This window comes from Lissotriton helveticus, chromosome 3_1 (genome assembly GCF_964261635.1).
Source record: "Lissotriton helveticus chromosome 3_1, aLisHel1.1, whole genome shotgun sequence".
Taxonomy (NCBI): domain Eukaryota; kingdom Metazoa; phylum Chordata; class Amphibia; order Caudata; family Salamandridae; genus Lissotriton; species Lissotriton helveticus.
In genome coordinates, this window is record NC_136061.1 from 248,135,327 (window position 1) to 248,150,818 (window position 15,492).

Below are 15,492 nucleotides of genomic sequence, written 5' to 3' on the forward strand. Positions count from 1 at the left end.
GCTGGCAAGCAGGCCACTTGAGCGTGGGAGCAAAGCTCCTATGGTTGAAGTCGGCACTGCAGGGGTGAACGACCGGCACAATAACTGCACAGCCAGCTGCATCAAGGCGTCCAGGTGCAGGAGGTAAAGCTGTTGTCCCAGTCCCTGGGCTTCTCAGTGGAGACCGTCGGTTTTGGAAAGCTGCAGGCTCGGTTGGGAGGACTTCTTGGAGGTGACCAATGACTGGGAAGGCGACTGGGAAACTGGGAGGATGCATGGACACCGTCGGTTGGGCCACCCAAGGCCGGGAAGACATTGAGGGCTGGGGTGTCTTCGGCGTCAGTTTCCTTAGGCTGTGATCTGTCGCGGTCGCCGTTAGTCAAACAGACAGATGCGGTCAGACTTCCTAGACTGCTTTGGTCAAGGAAGCAGTTGTTTTACTGCCTTCAGTCGCAGTAGGTAAAGGCTGCAGGTTTAGTTTAGAAGCTTGTGGGAGGTCAGGGGTCACCAGATCCCAACTTAGGATTGCCAGGGCGACCGCTTTGGGGCATGGGGCCACTCCTCCTCGGGCTGTGGTGGCTGGGTGCAGACTGATGCAGAATTGCGGAGTCCGTTTGATGGTTTAGTCTTTGGTTTGAGCAAATCCTGTGCTCACAGGAGACAGAGTCTGTTAGTTGAGTGCAAGGCAGGTCCTCCGGGCTCTGGGGGTCTGCTGCTGCGGGACATGCCGGATTCCTCGCAGTAGGCAGGTCATGGTTGGGGCAGGTCGGTAGGGCTGGGGCCAACTCAGTTGGTGTCCTCGTTTTCTCCCTGGGTCAGCACGGCTCTTCGGTCCTTCTTCTTTCTTCCTTAAATCTGAGGAAGCAAGGTTTGGGATCCCCCTAAATACTAAATTTAGGGGTGTTAAAGAGATGTATAGATTAGGACTAATGGGTCTCTTCCTTGGGGTGGGTACACCCCTACTATGCCACCCTCCAGTGGGAGGGGCATGAGCCTCTTCCTAATTGTCTGAGTCCCCTCATCTTAAAGATGGAGAGGACTGAGATGTGTGCTTCACCTCACTTCGTAACTTGGATTTACCGCCGTTTCTCACGCCAAAGTGGGGGTCAGAACCGGTTAGAGCTAGTTACTGGGGGCAGCAAAAGGCAGCGACAGCATCCAAAGGCACAGGCCTTTGAAGCTTGCTCTTTCGTGGGCAGAGCTCATCCTGGAGGAGGAGGCATGTCATCTCTACCCAGGATGGGCTTTGTTTCTGGACCCAGAGAGTGGAGGCTCTCTACCCAGGAGTCCAGAAACCTGTCTGGTGGTGGCAATGGCGGGCAGCCATTCAGGGACCACACCAGGGCTGACCGGCTTTCGGGGGCTTCTCTAAGATGCCCTCTAAGTGCATTTTACATTCCATTCCCCACTGGCATCATTGTGGGTTTAATGTGCCGAGAAGTTTGCTACCAAACTTTCCAGGGTTTAGTAAAGCCATTATGAAGCTGTGGAATTCGACCAACTTCCAGAACATATACTATTTATGGCTTTATTACATCTACAAAGTCTAGGAATGGACTTAGGGATACAGGGATCATGCCATTGTACCCTCACCTTCGGACTAGTGCACCCTGCTAGAGGGGGGACTTACCTAGGCTATAGGCAGTGGATTGCAGGCATGGCACGCAGCGGTCTGTGCCATGTGAACTCTTCACTTTTCTCTGTACTGAAACATGCAGCCTGCTGTGTCAGAGTGTGTGGGTTAAGGTGAAGGGCCTCTAAGGGTGGCACAATAGGTGCTGAAGCCCTCGGAGGCCTTCCTTGGTCACAGTGCCCTTGGTACCCATGGGACCTTTTACACCATTGATGGGCAGGGACGGCTCAGCCCCGACCCCAACCAGAAGGATGAAGAGCGCGGCAGCCCGGCACAGGCAAGGATCCCACTGAAAGCCTGATGCGGAGCGTGTGGCAGCGGAGGCCCTTCGTGTGTGCCTGCGGCGGCGGCGGCTGTTGCTGCTGGGGGAGTCCGGACATCTATCTTCGGGACGGCGGAGATACGTGGGGACCCTGCAGGCTCTTGTGACGGTGCCCGTCGGCACCGGTGCGGTGAGTGGGGCGCTATCCCGGGGCACAAGCCTGCGGCGGTGGGGTTGGGCCCGGGGCTGTGACTGCTCCTATCTCGCTGCGCTGGGTGAGAGGTTAGTTGCTGGTGTCCACGCTCTGTGGAGTTGCTATGTCTCCTCTGTGTGAAGGAATCTCCCCCAGTGAGGCGCAATGCCCCTTCATACATATAGGGTGCTGTTCTCGCAGAACAGCTGTGAAAACAAGGGGTGAGGTCAGAGCCCCAAGAACAGGGGGTTCCTGTGGCCTCACTGAATGCGCCCCCCCTGCTGTCACCTCTGTCACAACAAGCGCTGCTGTAGGCGCTTTATAGACGGCACTGTGCACCACTTGCGGGGAATAATCAAAACTAGGGGATGTGCACCGCTCCCACCCTTCCCCCACCCCAGTGATAACAGGGAGAAGAAGGAGAAACGAAACTTGGCCACTTGAGGAAGAAAACGAAACTTGGGGAAAACGAAACGAAGCTCAAGAGAAGGGATCACCAAAAGGGGGAGGACCCCACCACTGCCCCAGGCCCCCCCCCTTCCAGTGGGTTTTTCCATCTCTCTCGGTTTCCTTCCGATTGTTGTTCAAGGTCCCCTCAAACTGTGTTTTTGGTCTCCCAAATGTCACTCCCTCCAGCCCAGCCGCCTGCTTCATAAGCAAATTATCGAAAGTGGTCAAATGCAAATTAATTCACCCCTCAAATGCACCGAGCCAGCAAGCAAAGTATCACACCTGTCTCTATCCAGCGTTTTGGCGTCTTTCTTTGCAACGCTTGTGGAATTTGGGTTAAATGGTACAACTTACAGTGCCATTTGAATTTAATTTCCTAATTAACCATTGGAGGAGGTGCTCATGAAATACTTAAGCTACAGCTGTGCAGCAAGTAGTGCCAGCTGCACCGTTTAGGCCTTATACAGCTGCACAGCAAGTAGTGCCAGCTGCACCATTTAGGCCTTATACAGCTGCGCAGCAAGTAGTGCCAGCTGCACCGTTTAGGCCTTTTTACAGCTGCGCAGCAAGGTGTGCCAGCTGCACCGTTTAGGCCTTTTTACAGCTGCGCAGCAAGTAGTGCCAGCTGCACCGTTTAGGCCTTTTTACAGCTGCGCAGCAAGTAGTGCCATTTAGGCAACTTTATCCTTGTGGACCGTTCTAATTGAGTTAGGACTCCCGCTGCATTGGCAGCAACGTTGACACTATGAATTCAGGGCCAGTTGGCCAGGGAGACTGCGATGTTTGTAGGGCACCAGGCCCTTGTACGTATATGTGGTACTAGGAATTGTTTTTCATGTAATATGTTCTCCGCACCCTGTTCTGAGTACCTCTACAGGTGGTATTAAGATGACAAGGTTGTTGTGCATATTTAGATTTTGCAAGTCAGATTTTTCTCCACCCTATGCTCTTTGCCCCTAATGTTAGTGATTCTCAGGAGCTTAGGATCCAATAGCTGTCTGTTGAGATCATGGGCGTACAATGCGGTCGGTGCCGAATGTGGTTCTGTTAACAGGTTGGTGTTAAGTACAGTGTTCACCAGTGGTCACTGGATGGTCATTTATATTCTGTTCTACTTTGACTATAGTTGTTCTGTGATGGTTCTGACAGTGGTCCAGTTGGCCCTGTCTTATATAAACAATTCTCTTGTAAATAATATCTAGTGCCTGGTGACATCATGGATTCCTAGATGAAGGGCCCTACAAATACCCACCTTACTTCCCGGACGGCACATTGTGGTTCGGAAAATCTGGATTCATATAATTATACTGGACTCGAGAAATAAAACTTCGTCGAAATATGACGAATTTGGTATCAAAAGACCGAGAATGACGAGTACATCATGTACATGTATTTTCGGCGTGTTCGAGTGACGATTTCACCTCGAAATCGTCACTTACATTCTGAACCCTTGGCTCCCATTTATATGTTGCCCTTTACATAGGCCTTAATCCAGTTGAATTTGATTCCACAAGGACACATACTCCTTAATCGACTTTTCCCTGACCTCAGTACAAGTTAGAACCATTGCCCCAGGCCGAACTCGTTAGGTCAGTTCCCTCCCAGTGGCCGAGCAAGATAGCATCTAGGCTCAACCAGCCATAAAACCATTTCAGCGCGCACTCCTGCCATATCTCGCTCACATCTTTCTCCACTCCTTTGCTTCACTTACTTTATGGTGGGGAGGTGCCCGTTTTTATTAGGGGTCCAGTGATATCTGATGAAATGTTGGGCCTTGCCAAATGATTTGTTGTAGGCAGCACGAAGTGAAATATGGACATGTCATCATGACTCTGCTTTTTCTTTGAACCAGAATATGTTAACTATTTACTTTACAACCAAGAATGTTTTGCCCAAGGCCCAAAACTGTGTATAAGAAGAGAAGCCTGACTTCATGAAAGTGTGCAGTCTCCTGAGAACATACCCGTATTGTACTTCTAGGACACCTGTTACCTTGGTTGCAGCCAAAAAACTAATCTTTGACTTCACCTAGAAGACTCTGAAGTTTCTGTAGGTCTGGATCAGGAGAACCCGAGGTCTCTGGGTGTTGATTCCCTGGCACCGCTGGGTTACCGGTTCTGTGCCGGTTCTTAAAAACCCAGTACCTCAGTTGGCGCCCAACGTTTGGGGCGATTCCAGTGGTACCAGTCAGCCTGAAGATCGTGAGGAGCTTCGTGTGAAAATTCCGGAGGACGGCCAACCATCTCATCGACCCCTGCATGTCGACGTGGTCCGAAGGTCTTTGCTGCGAGGTTCCCCGCTTCCCGACGGCTACAAGGACTGCTGCCCTGGCTATCGCCCTGATGTGGACCCTTGAAGTTTTTGGTAGAGCGAAACACTGAGACGTGTCTTCTGGTGAAGTCATCGAGATATTTTCAGTTAAGTATAAGTGGAGCGTCTCCCAGTCCTTAGTTGGACTTACTTTGTGGTATCTTTGGGATACAAAAGGTTTTGTATTGGTACTTGCAAGCACCATAACCGAAGGACTCGTGTATTCACGAGAAATATCGTAATCGATAATCCTTTGAAGTTTGGAACTAGACTAGAGAGCGAGGATGCCTAGTCTTAGACTTGGGAATTTATTTTGTCTTGGTGGTAATAATAGGGACTCCTGATTGGAGGACTCATGTCCGGTTCCTCCAGTTGGAACTCCGACTTACGAGCTATATGTAAAACATGGGGTAGGCCCCATCACCTACAACGAAGTATGGATTAAATACACTAGGAAAGATGGTGTTTTAAAATGGCCCCAATATGGTAGTTTTGATTCTGAAATCTTAGACAACCTTGAAGTTAAACTCTTCAAAAAGAAAGCCCGTCCGGCAATGTTTGACTCCTTCCGCTTATGGCGTAAAGAAGCCAAACAAAAAGAAATTAAATTAGCTAAGAAAAATAAGAGAGAAGGGGGACTTTCAGTAATGCAAGCTGCTGTGCAGTTTAAAGATAATGAGGAAGAGCAGATGAATGAGCAGTTGCACAGGCAACGTAAACTGACAATAGATAAGTGTTATCCAGTTTTGCCGTCTCTTCAGCAAGAGGCAGCAAAAGAGCGTGAAAAAGACCCATTAATGTCACATTTGCTAAATTCACCACCCCCCTATGCGCAGAATGCCACAGCACCCCCGCAACCTTTAGTTGCACAAGCTGCGCCTCCTGCTCCTCAACAGCACCCACCAGCTGTTCTTCAGCTGGCTCCTACTTCTTCGGTGCAGCCTCCTCCAGGCCCACCGACCACTTCTGTTTCACCTGTGTTTTCTACGATTTTGCCTACTGTACTTTTTACATCTCCTAATGCTTCCTCTACGATTTTGCCTAGTGCCCCCTCTACTTTCCCTGATACCTCTTCTGCTATCTCTACCCCCGCCTTATCTCACCCCGTTTTTCCATCTGTTTGTCCTTCAGTTTCACCTTCCATTCGGCAGAAAATGGCCAGCACTGTTACTAATCTTCTTTTACCTCTTTTCGGGTCGCCTACTACGACCCCTAACATGGGAAAAAGACAGTTGCGAAGTCGACTGCCTGATTATCAAGAGAGAGATTCTCTGAATAGTTTAGCTCGGAAATGGGTTATGGACACTGCAAAATATGATGTACAGTCTGTCATGGAAGTCTTCCATCAATGGGAAGCAGCGACACAGAGATATGTTTTCGAACAGATGTGTGTTTTTCTTGGCGAGGATTTAGAAGATAATGATCAAGACTGCATCCCACAAGAGATGTGTCGTGTACGGTTTAGGTTTGGAGAGGGTATGATTGTAGGTCCCGATGTGGAAAAAGCAGTTGAAATGTTGTTATCATATCGAAGTAAGGGAAGCAGTTCTGGGTCACCATCTGAATCTAATACATCCAGTAGGAAAAAGGCACGACAATACCCTATGAGAGAAGTTCCCCCACAATGGAGAGAGGGTGACACAACCGCTAACCCACCTATTCCGCCACACTTCCAACGAGTATGGGTACATGTCCCATGGAAGCGAGCTGAAGTTTTAGCACTCAAACAAACGTTACCCGATCCACGTAAAAATCCTGCAGGGTACTATAAAGAATTGTCACAAACTGCTGGGTCATGTATAATGAATTTAGCCGATATCGATATGTTATTTGGGAATGTTGTTCCACAGCCTTTATGGGGTAAAATTCGTCATGTAGATCATGACCAGGAATTGGGTGACACGTGGGCTAATATTACTGCTGCAGATGCCCGACAAGTTGGTGGTGCCAAGCCTGAGCCTTTGATAGCAGAACTCCCTGGTAAAATAGTAGATTACATGAAAACGATAATGCCTGCAATACGCGTAAATTGGGATAAGTTGTCTGCATGCAAGCAAAAGAAAGAAGAAACTGTTTCAGATTTCTTCACCAGATTTGAAGAAACATTCGTTGACCACAGCGGTCAAGATATGACCACAGAAGGTGGTCAGAGATTGTTTGTCGATAAATTCGTGCACAATCTACTTCCAGAATTGTGTAGAAAATTAAAAGATTCAGAAAGTTCTTGGGCAGTCTCATCTTCAGCCCAGATATTAGCTACTGCACAATACTACGAGAATAGAGACAAAGATGAGAAAGATAAAGTAGAAAAGAAAACTAGAGAACTCAAAACGAAGGTTTTGCTACAGCAAGCCTATCCGCCACGTGGTGGTAGTAATCAAAATAATAATGGCCAGAATCACTACCAGAATACTTTTCAGCAGCCTCAACAGTATCAGAGAAACTCGCAAAGATTTGATTACACTCAACCCCGTGTAGGTCCCAACCAGTGTTTATATTGCAAACAAGAGGGTCATTACAAGTGGAGAAGTGGAGAAGTGTGGCTCAATGGTTAGAGCGGCAGACCCTGATGCAGAGGTCTGGCCCGGGACCAGGGTTCAATCCCCGCCTCGGCGGCTCTTGGGCTCAAAATTCCACGGACCTGATCATTCTCGCCTCGGTGCCTATTCTAATCATGGGTCCCACTCTGCAACTCTGGGCAATAGCTTGCTTAATCTCCACAACAGCCCCCACAACGCTAAGGATGCCTGGCCTCCACCTTGGGGGTGCCCAGAAGTGGGCACCTCACAGGGAAAGCCAGGTTGGGTTCCACAGCGGTATTCGTACAAGCGCCTTGAGACCTTTGCGGGTGAGTAGTGCGCTATACAAGTATCAATTTACATTTACATTTTACAAGTATAATTGTCCTGCCCTATCACAACGTGCAAATGGAGTTTCTGGTGTAAGAGGTCGTGGCAGTCAGCAAGCACCTAGAGGTAGAGGGCGTGGAAACGCCCCACAGGACGCACGTCCCCTTCCACCACAAAACTCTATGAACAGGTTTGATCAGCAAAATAACGTATCTGACAGGACCGCTCAATACTATGTTGAAGATTATTACACAGAAAATGAGCAGTGGGAGAATGATGACTGCTAGGACAGCCATAGACAAAGAGAGGGAGTTGTTTCAGTTCCAGTAGATCAGAGTGGACCTTACGTTGAGGTGATTACATCAGGTGTGTCAGAACCTTTTCTGTTGGATACTGGTGCTACAAAGAGTTCTATTATGCACTCCAAACTCCCTGGCGCACCTTTGTCTGGCGAAATGAACGTTTCTGTAGGTTTTTCTGGCGCCCCAGTTAGAAATCCGATTTCTGACCCTTTATCTCTTTCTGTTGGTCCTTGTGAATTCGAAGCACCCCTTATTCTGACAACAGGTTGTGGTGAAAATTTGCTAGGATTAGATTTGCTAAAAAGATTGTATGCGACTTTGTATTGTTCTCCTTCAGGAGTACAACTCACTTTAGGTAAGAAAGTGGTTTCTCCCATGTATTTGTCGAGAGATGCACTTCCAGCAGAATTAGCACTTCTCCCAGATATTCTTTGGGCTACTGGTCCTAATGATGTAGGTCTTTTAGAAATTCCACCATATGTTGTAACATTGAAATCGAATGTCAAAATGCCACGAATTCCCCAATACAGAATATCTAATGAGGGTGAAAAAGCTTTGCTAGCGATTGTCTACGAACTAATTGAAAAGGATGTGATTGAAGAAACACGAGGCAATGTTTGCAATAGTCCTGTTCTGCCTGTTTTAAAACGAACTGACCCTTCTCAGCCACCTGTGTACAGATTCGTGATTGATCTTCGAGAAGTAAATAAGATAGTCGTGCCACAATTCCCAGTTGTGCCCGACATTACCACATTATTGACTATGATTCCAGCTTCTGCTTCATGGTTTTCAGTGATTGACCTAAAGAATGCTTTCTTCAGCATCCCAATTGCTGAGGAGAGCAGGGATATTTTTTCCTTCAGTTTAGGAGGTCGAAGCTTCCGCTTTAAACGCGCTCCTCAAGGCTACTGTGAAAGCCCCTCAATATACAGTCAAGCCCTGAAAACACAGCTTGACACGATTGTTTTGCCAAGAGGTGCCACTCTGGTACAGTATGTGGACGATTTGCTCATTGCTGCAGATACTGAGAAAATTTGTAAACAGGCCACATTGACATTGTTGCGTCATCTGTGTGATCTGCATCACAAGGTGTCACTTTCCAAGCTTCAATATTGCCGACAAGAAGTGACCTACTTAGGTCACCTCTTATCGAAGGAGGGAAGGAAACTGACCCCAGAAAGAATTCAGGCAATAGCGAAATTGAATGTGCCAAGAACACAGAGAGAAGTGCGTGCTTTCTTGGGCATTACATCGTACTGTAGACAGTGGATTCCAAATTTTTCGTTATTGGCCAAACCCTTGGTGGCACTAACGTGTAAAAATACACCCAATCTCATTCCCTGGTCTGAAGAGTGTCAGAAAAGTTTTCTCGAATTACGCACAGCATTATGTTCGGCTCCTGTGTTAGGTACCCCCAACTACAGTAAGCCTTTCACATTGTATGTCCACGAGAAGGAGGGCTGTGCATTGTCTGTGTTGACTCAGTTATTCGGAGATAGACAGCGGCCATGCGCCTATTTTTCGTCAACTTTGGATCCGGTAGCACAAGCATTGCCAAGTTGTTTAAGGGCCACAGCAGCAGCAGCTGTTTCTATTCGACAGTCTGCTGGTCTAGTAATGAATAATACACTAATCGTGATGGTCCCGCATGCAGTAGACACATTGTTAAATAGGACCAAGACACAGCACTTAACTAGTGCTCGACTGTCCAGTTACGAATTGACGCTGCTAGCGAGCCATGTGCACATAAAAAGGTGCAGTACCCTGAATCTAGCCACGTTGTTACCAATTGCAGAAGAGTCAGATGCTTCAGAGCAGCATGATTGTTTCCTCACAACAGAGGAAGAGACAAAAGGGAGAGTAGATTTATTTGACACTCCTCTCGCTGAATGTGATGGTACATTATGGGTAGATGGTTCATGCTTTAAACTCCCAAATGGGAACGTGACTACAGCATATGCTGTCACCACTTTGCACACAGTCGTTGAAACTGCACGAATACCACATGGTTCAGCTCAAGCCGCAGAACTAGTCGCACTTACGAGAGCATGTGTGTTGTCAAAGGAATGAGAGTGACTGTCTACACTGATAGTCAGTATGCGTTTGGAGTGGCTCACAGTTTTGGACGATTGTGGAGAGAACGTGGATTCCTGACTTCGCATGGAGCTAAGATTCAGCATGGTCAGTTGGTGAATGAGCTTCTTGAATCACTGACCTTGCCCCTGCAAATAGCGATTGTGAAATGTAGTGCTCACAAGAAGGTGACTGATGATGTTGGTCGTGGAAATGCATTTGCTGATGAGACCGCTAAGGAAACGGCAAAGAATGTGATGAGCCGAATGTATGTTGCAGGCCCTGAAAGATGGACTGGTGAGGTTGGAATATGTGAGGACATGATAGAAAGTGTGAAGTCCATCCAAGCTGAGGCCACAGAGAAAGAGTTAAGCACGTGGAGAGAGAGTACAGGAAGAATGGATGCAAATGGTTGTTGGGTAGAATTGACAGAGCATCAGAGATGGTTGTTACCCGATGCATATGTGCCTGCAGTGGTTACAATGGCTCATGGAATGGCTCAAATCAGCGCGAAAGGGATTTGCGAGTTGTTGGCCCCAGTGTGGAAGAATTCAGGGATTCCCAAGTGTGCAGAGAATGTTGTCAAGAATTGCATGGTATGTCTGAAACACAATCCTGGTAGGGGAACCCCAACTCCAGCTGGTCATTTTGCACCTCCTACGTATCCGTTCGAGGTTTTGCAGCTAGATTTCATACACATGGAGAGGTGCAACAACTTAAAATACGTGCTCGTGGTTGTTTGTGCCTTCTCAAGATGGGTAGAAGCCTATCCCCTAAAAGACAATACTGCCTTGTCCACAGCGAAAGCCCTTGTAAAAGAGTACTTCCCCAGGTTTGGAATGCCTAGAATGGTCTGGTCTGACAACGGAAGTGAATTTGTGGGTCGTGTGATGAAAAGAGTGTATGAAGGGCTAGGCATTAGGCAGAAGTTCCACGCTGCAAATCACCCCCAATCAGCTGGATTAGTGGAATGTTACAATGGCACGCTTAAACTTAAATTGGCCAAAATCCAAGCGAGCACAGGTCTTAAATGGCCTGACGCTCTACCCTTAGCACTCCTATCCACCAGAATGACTGTGCATTCGCGAGTGAAACTCAGCCCCTACGAAATCGTCTTTGGCCGGCCAGCCAACATATGGGGAGTGCCTAGGCCCACGAAGTTCAGCGAGCTGCAACACCCTATTTTGCTTGATTACTTGTATGAATTGACGGCTAAATTGCGTGTTTTACATCAACAGGTCCACAACACCTTGCCTCCGGTCTCTGAGACTCCGGGTCACTCCATTGACCCCGGTTCCTGGGTTCTCGTCCGCAACTTTCAAAGAACAAGAAACGACCAGCCCAGGTGGACCGGGCCTCATCTCGTCCTTCTGTCTACAAGGTCAGCTGTTCGGGTGGAGGGGAAGGCCAACTGGGTCCACGGGATCCATTGTAAAAAAGTACCCTTCCCTCTGCCCTATGACCAATGGGTCCAGAAAGGTGGCACTGACTCAGAGCTCACAACTGATGACCATGTAAAAGAAACTAACCCTGAAAGTGAAAGCGAAAACATTTTTCAAGAAACTGTGCCACCACCAGAACAATTGAACTCTTTGGAACCTGAACTCCTGTTTCAGGACCAGACAGTACCAGGAAAAAGACGCTACAATTTGCGACCGAGAAAAACAGACTAATAAAAGTGATTCCTTTTTATGATCTGAGACCAAGACCTATGGACTAATAAACGTATCTTTTTCCCCAAATCCTATTTTTGAAAGTGCAGATCTCCCATTTAGGAAACTTGCTTATTTTTTGTTTTTCGAACCGCCATCCGGGTTCCGCTGCTAGGGCCGCGATTGGTTAAAGTCTTCGGAAGTGCAGCCAACGACGTTAGGTCGGTGGTTCTGGTCGGTCCAAGGGAGTTGCCCTAGACTGACAGAAGCACTCCTTAGCAGAATCAACCTCCTCGTCGCGGGCAGCACCTTAGAGAGGATGGAGTTTCCTGATGTGGAGAGCCCTGCCAAACAAATGAACTTTAAGCAGAGACTATGTAACACGATGGCGAAGAAAAGTTTTATCATATTGTGTATTTTTATGCTATCAAGCGTAATGATCTTTTTGATAAGTTATGTTTTATTCTCTTTCCATGTAACATTTGCGCCTACTACATCACCCATACCTCCTCCTACTATTTCCTCTCATTCTTTCCACCCTCTGCCTGACCACGAATCAAATAGGAGATTAGAGTTCATTAATAACTCCTTCGTTCAGTTATTACACCAACACCAACTTGTAATGAACACAACTAACTGTTGGGTGTGTGGTCTCATGCCTCACACAACGGATAAAGGTATCCCCTATTTGGTCCTGCCATTTAGTCACAATGGTTCAGTATGGGCATATAGGACAATGTTCATATATGCACGAGAAATCCAACCCCTATGTTCTGTAAAAGACAACCTCAAGACTAGCGCCCTAGTCAAAGGTATAGTTGACATGATCAAGGAAGTAACTTCTTATGAAGATACTCCGGATGATGAGATACTTGCATATGTAGGTTGGAACGTGACCGGATATGGCACTACATTAAGTGAGAAACAGCAAGCCAAAAGATCGTCCCCTATCTGGATCGTACCCCATCAAGGTCACCTGTGTCTGCAAGGTATCGGCAAGAATCCCAGAGCTCAGCTAGGGAAGAGTATCTGTACAGAAACATATGTTTTGGGATCTCAGACTTCCCCTGCGTTTTTAGCCGCTAAGGGTACTTATTTCATCTGCCATGATAGAGCCTATACATGGTTGCCCCCTGACTTCTCGGGCTCATGTTTTGTTTCATTCCTGTAACCTCCCACCTACACAGCAGCGGCGGATTACCATCGGACAAGGGTAGTTAGAGGTGTTTTGAGTAAAGAAGACACTGCAGGTCAAGAATTTGGGGACTTTGCAAAGGGTTTTCTGCCGTTCTGGGGATCCATGGCTAACAGCAGAAACATAAGGCAATTAACAAGGGTAGTTGAATCCACCGTGATTGAAACTGCTGGTGCCCTTAGTAACCTGACTGCTGAGCTCCAGTCGGATCGACTTATGACCCTTCAGAACCGGGTCGCTTTGGATGTAATACTTGCGGACCGAGGTGGAGTATGCAAATTGATCCAATCTAGTTGTTGCATTTTCATCCCAGATAATGCTCCAACCGTGTACAGGGCCATCTCCAAACTACATAAGATTTCTGAATCCATTCATGTGGATAAAGGAGATTGGTCGCTAATGGGATGGTTCTGGGAACTGATATCTGCCTGGGGATGGAAAATTCTGATGTTCATTGGGATGGTCTTAGCCATCCTTTTCCTGTTCTGTCTGTGCATACAGTGTGCTCCTGTAATATGTGGCCTCTGCGTCACATCATGTGTAAGGAAGCCTGTGTCAAGAGATGAACTAAGTACTCGAATGATGTTACAGCAACATCTCAATGACTTTAGGAATATAGATCTGGACTCAGACTAACATGAGGATAGATTAATTGCCTATGTAAGGGCAAAAGGAGGGTTTGTGGTTCGGAAAATCTGGATTCATATAATTATACTGGACTCGAGAAATAAAACTTCGTCGAAATATGACGAATTTGGTATCAAAAGACCGAGAATGACGAGTACATCATGTACATGTATTTTCGGTGTGTTCGAGTGACGATTTCACCTCGAAATCGTCACTTACATTCTGAACCCTTGGCTCCCGTTTATATGTTGCCCTTTACATAGGCCTTAATCCAGTTGAATTTGATTCCACAAGGACACATACTCCTTAATCGACTTTTCCCTGACCTCAGTACAAGTTGGAACCATTGCCCCAGGCCGAACTCGTTAGGTCAGTTCCCTCCCAGTGGCCGAGCAAGATAGCATCTAGGCTCAACCAGCCATAAAACCATTTCAGCGCGCACACCTGCCATATCTCGCTCACATCTTTCTCCACTCCTTTGCTTCACTTACTTTATGGTGGGGAGGTGCCCGTTTTTATTAGGGGTCCAGTGATATCTGATGAAATGTTGGGCCTTGCCAAATGATTTGTTGTAGGCAGCACGAAGTGAAATATGGACATGTCATCATGACTCTGCTTTTTCTTTGAACCAGAATATGTTAACTATTTACTTTACAACCAAGAATGTTTTGCCCAAGGCCCAAAACTGTGTATAAGAAGAGAAGCCTGACTTCATGAAAGTGTGCAGTCTCCTGAGAACATACCGGTATTGTACTTCTAGGACACCTGTTACCTTGGTTGCAGCCAATAAACTAATCTTTGACTTCACTTAGAAGACTCTGAAGTTTCTGTAGGTCTGGATCAGGAGAACCCGAGGTCTCTGGGTGTTGATTCCCTGGCACCGCTGGGTTACCGGTTCTGTGCCGGTTCTTGAAAACCCAGTACCTCAACATTAGTTCTGATATCTTCACCCAACGTCTGGAATATGTGCCCCCTTTTTGCCCTTTTACTTCTCCTCACCACCGCTTTCCCAGTAACACCCTTCTCATATCCCCCCCACCCTCCTCCGCCTCACTTTCCCAACATGACCACCACTCGAGTTAAGGCTGGAAGTAATTGCTACAAAATCAAATATCCTCCCAACCAGACTAAAGCTGCCATAAAAACGTTTGAAGCATAATGCTATTGAACGTTTCCCGGAATCCCTTTTTGTTGATCAGTTTTACAATGGTCGCTTTGGAAGGCTCAAAAACGATTTAATTTTCTTCACTCATGACATCCCCTCTTGGTCCACCAGCTTATACAATTCCCTTAACGTCACTTCCTCCTCCTCTATCCCTCATGGCACAGGGGCCACAAGCCAGCTGGCAAAGGACCGGGCCAACGCGTTGAGCCAAAAGGAGCAGAAGGGCCCCACGCAGCACTCGTCGAGTGTGGAGGGCTGAACTTCGGTGCAAGAGTGGCTCAGGGTTGGGGCTTCCGGTCGCCTCCACGGGTCTCAGCTCTGCAGGGACTGTGGATCGGGCTGTTAGAAGGCAGTCAAGCTTGATCTCGTCGATCTCTGTCGCTCGAGTTCCGGCGGGAACTGCAACAAAGCAGACGTCGATGGCTGGATGGTGCCTGTTTGCACAGGGTGGTCACTCCTTGACCACAAGGGAGATTCTTCAGTCTTCTACGTTGAGTAGGATGTCGAAGGGTCCAGAGTTTCGTTTCTTATGTTTCATCAGGATAATCTGAAGTGCATTGGCACTGCTCCCATTCTTATACCAATCTAGGGGGCTGGATTACCTGCTAGGTCCCCTCCTATGGGTGGGACCCAGGAAGGGGGTGGGTACACCCCTTTCCTTTGATCCAGGCCACGCTGGGACTGGGGCTGGAGTGCCCCAGAACCGGTTTGACCGGATTATGCAAGGGGCAGCCTTGTGCTCCCCATGCAGTGTCTGGTTTCTTTCAAACCTCCCTGCTACAATCCACTAACTCCTGATCGG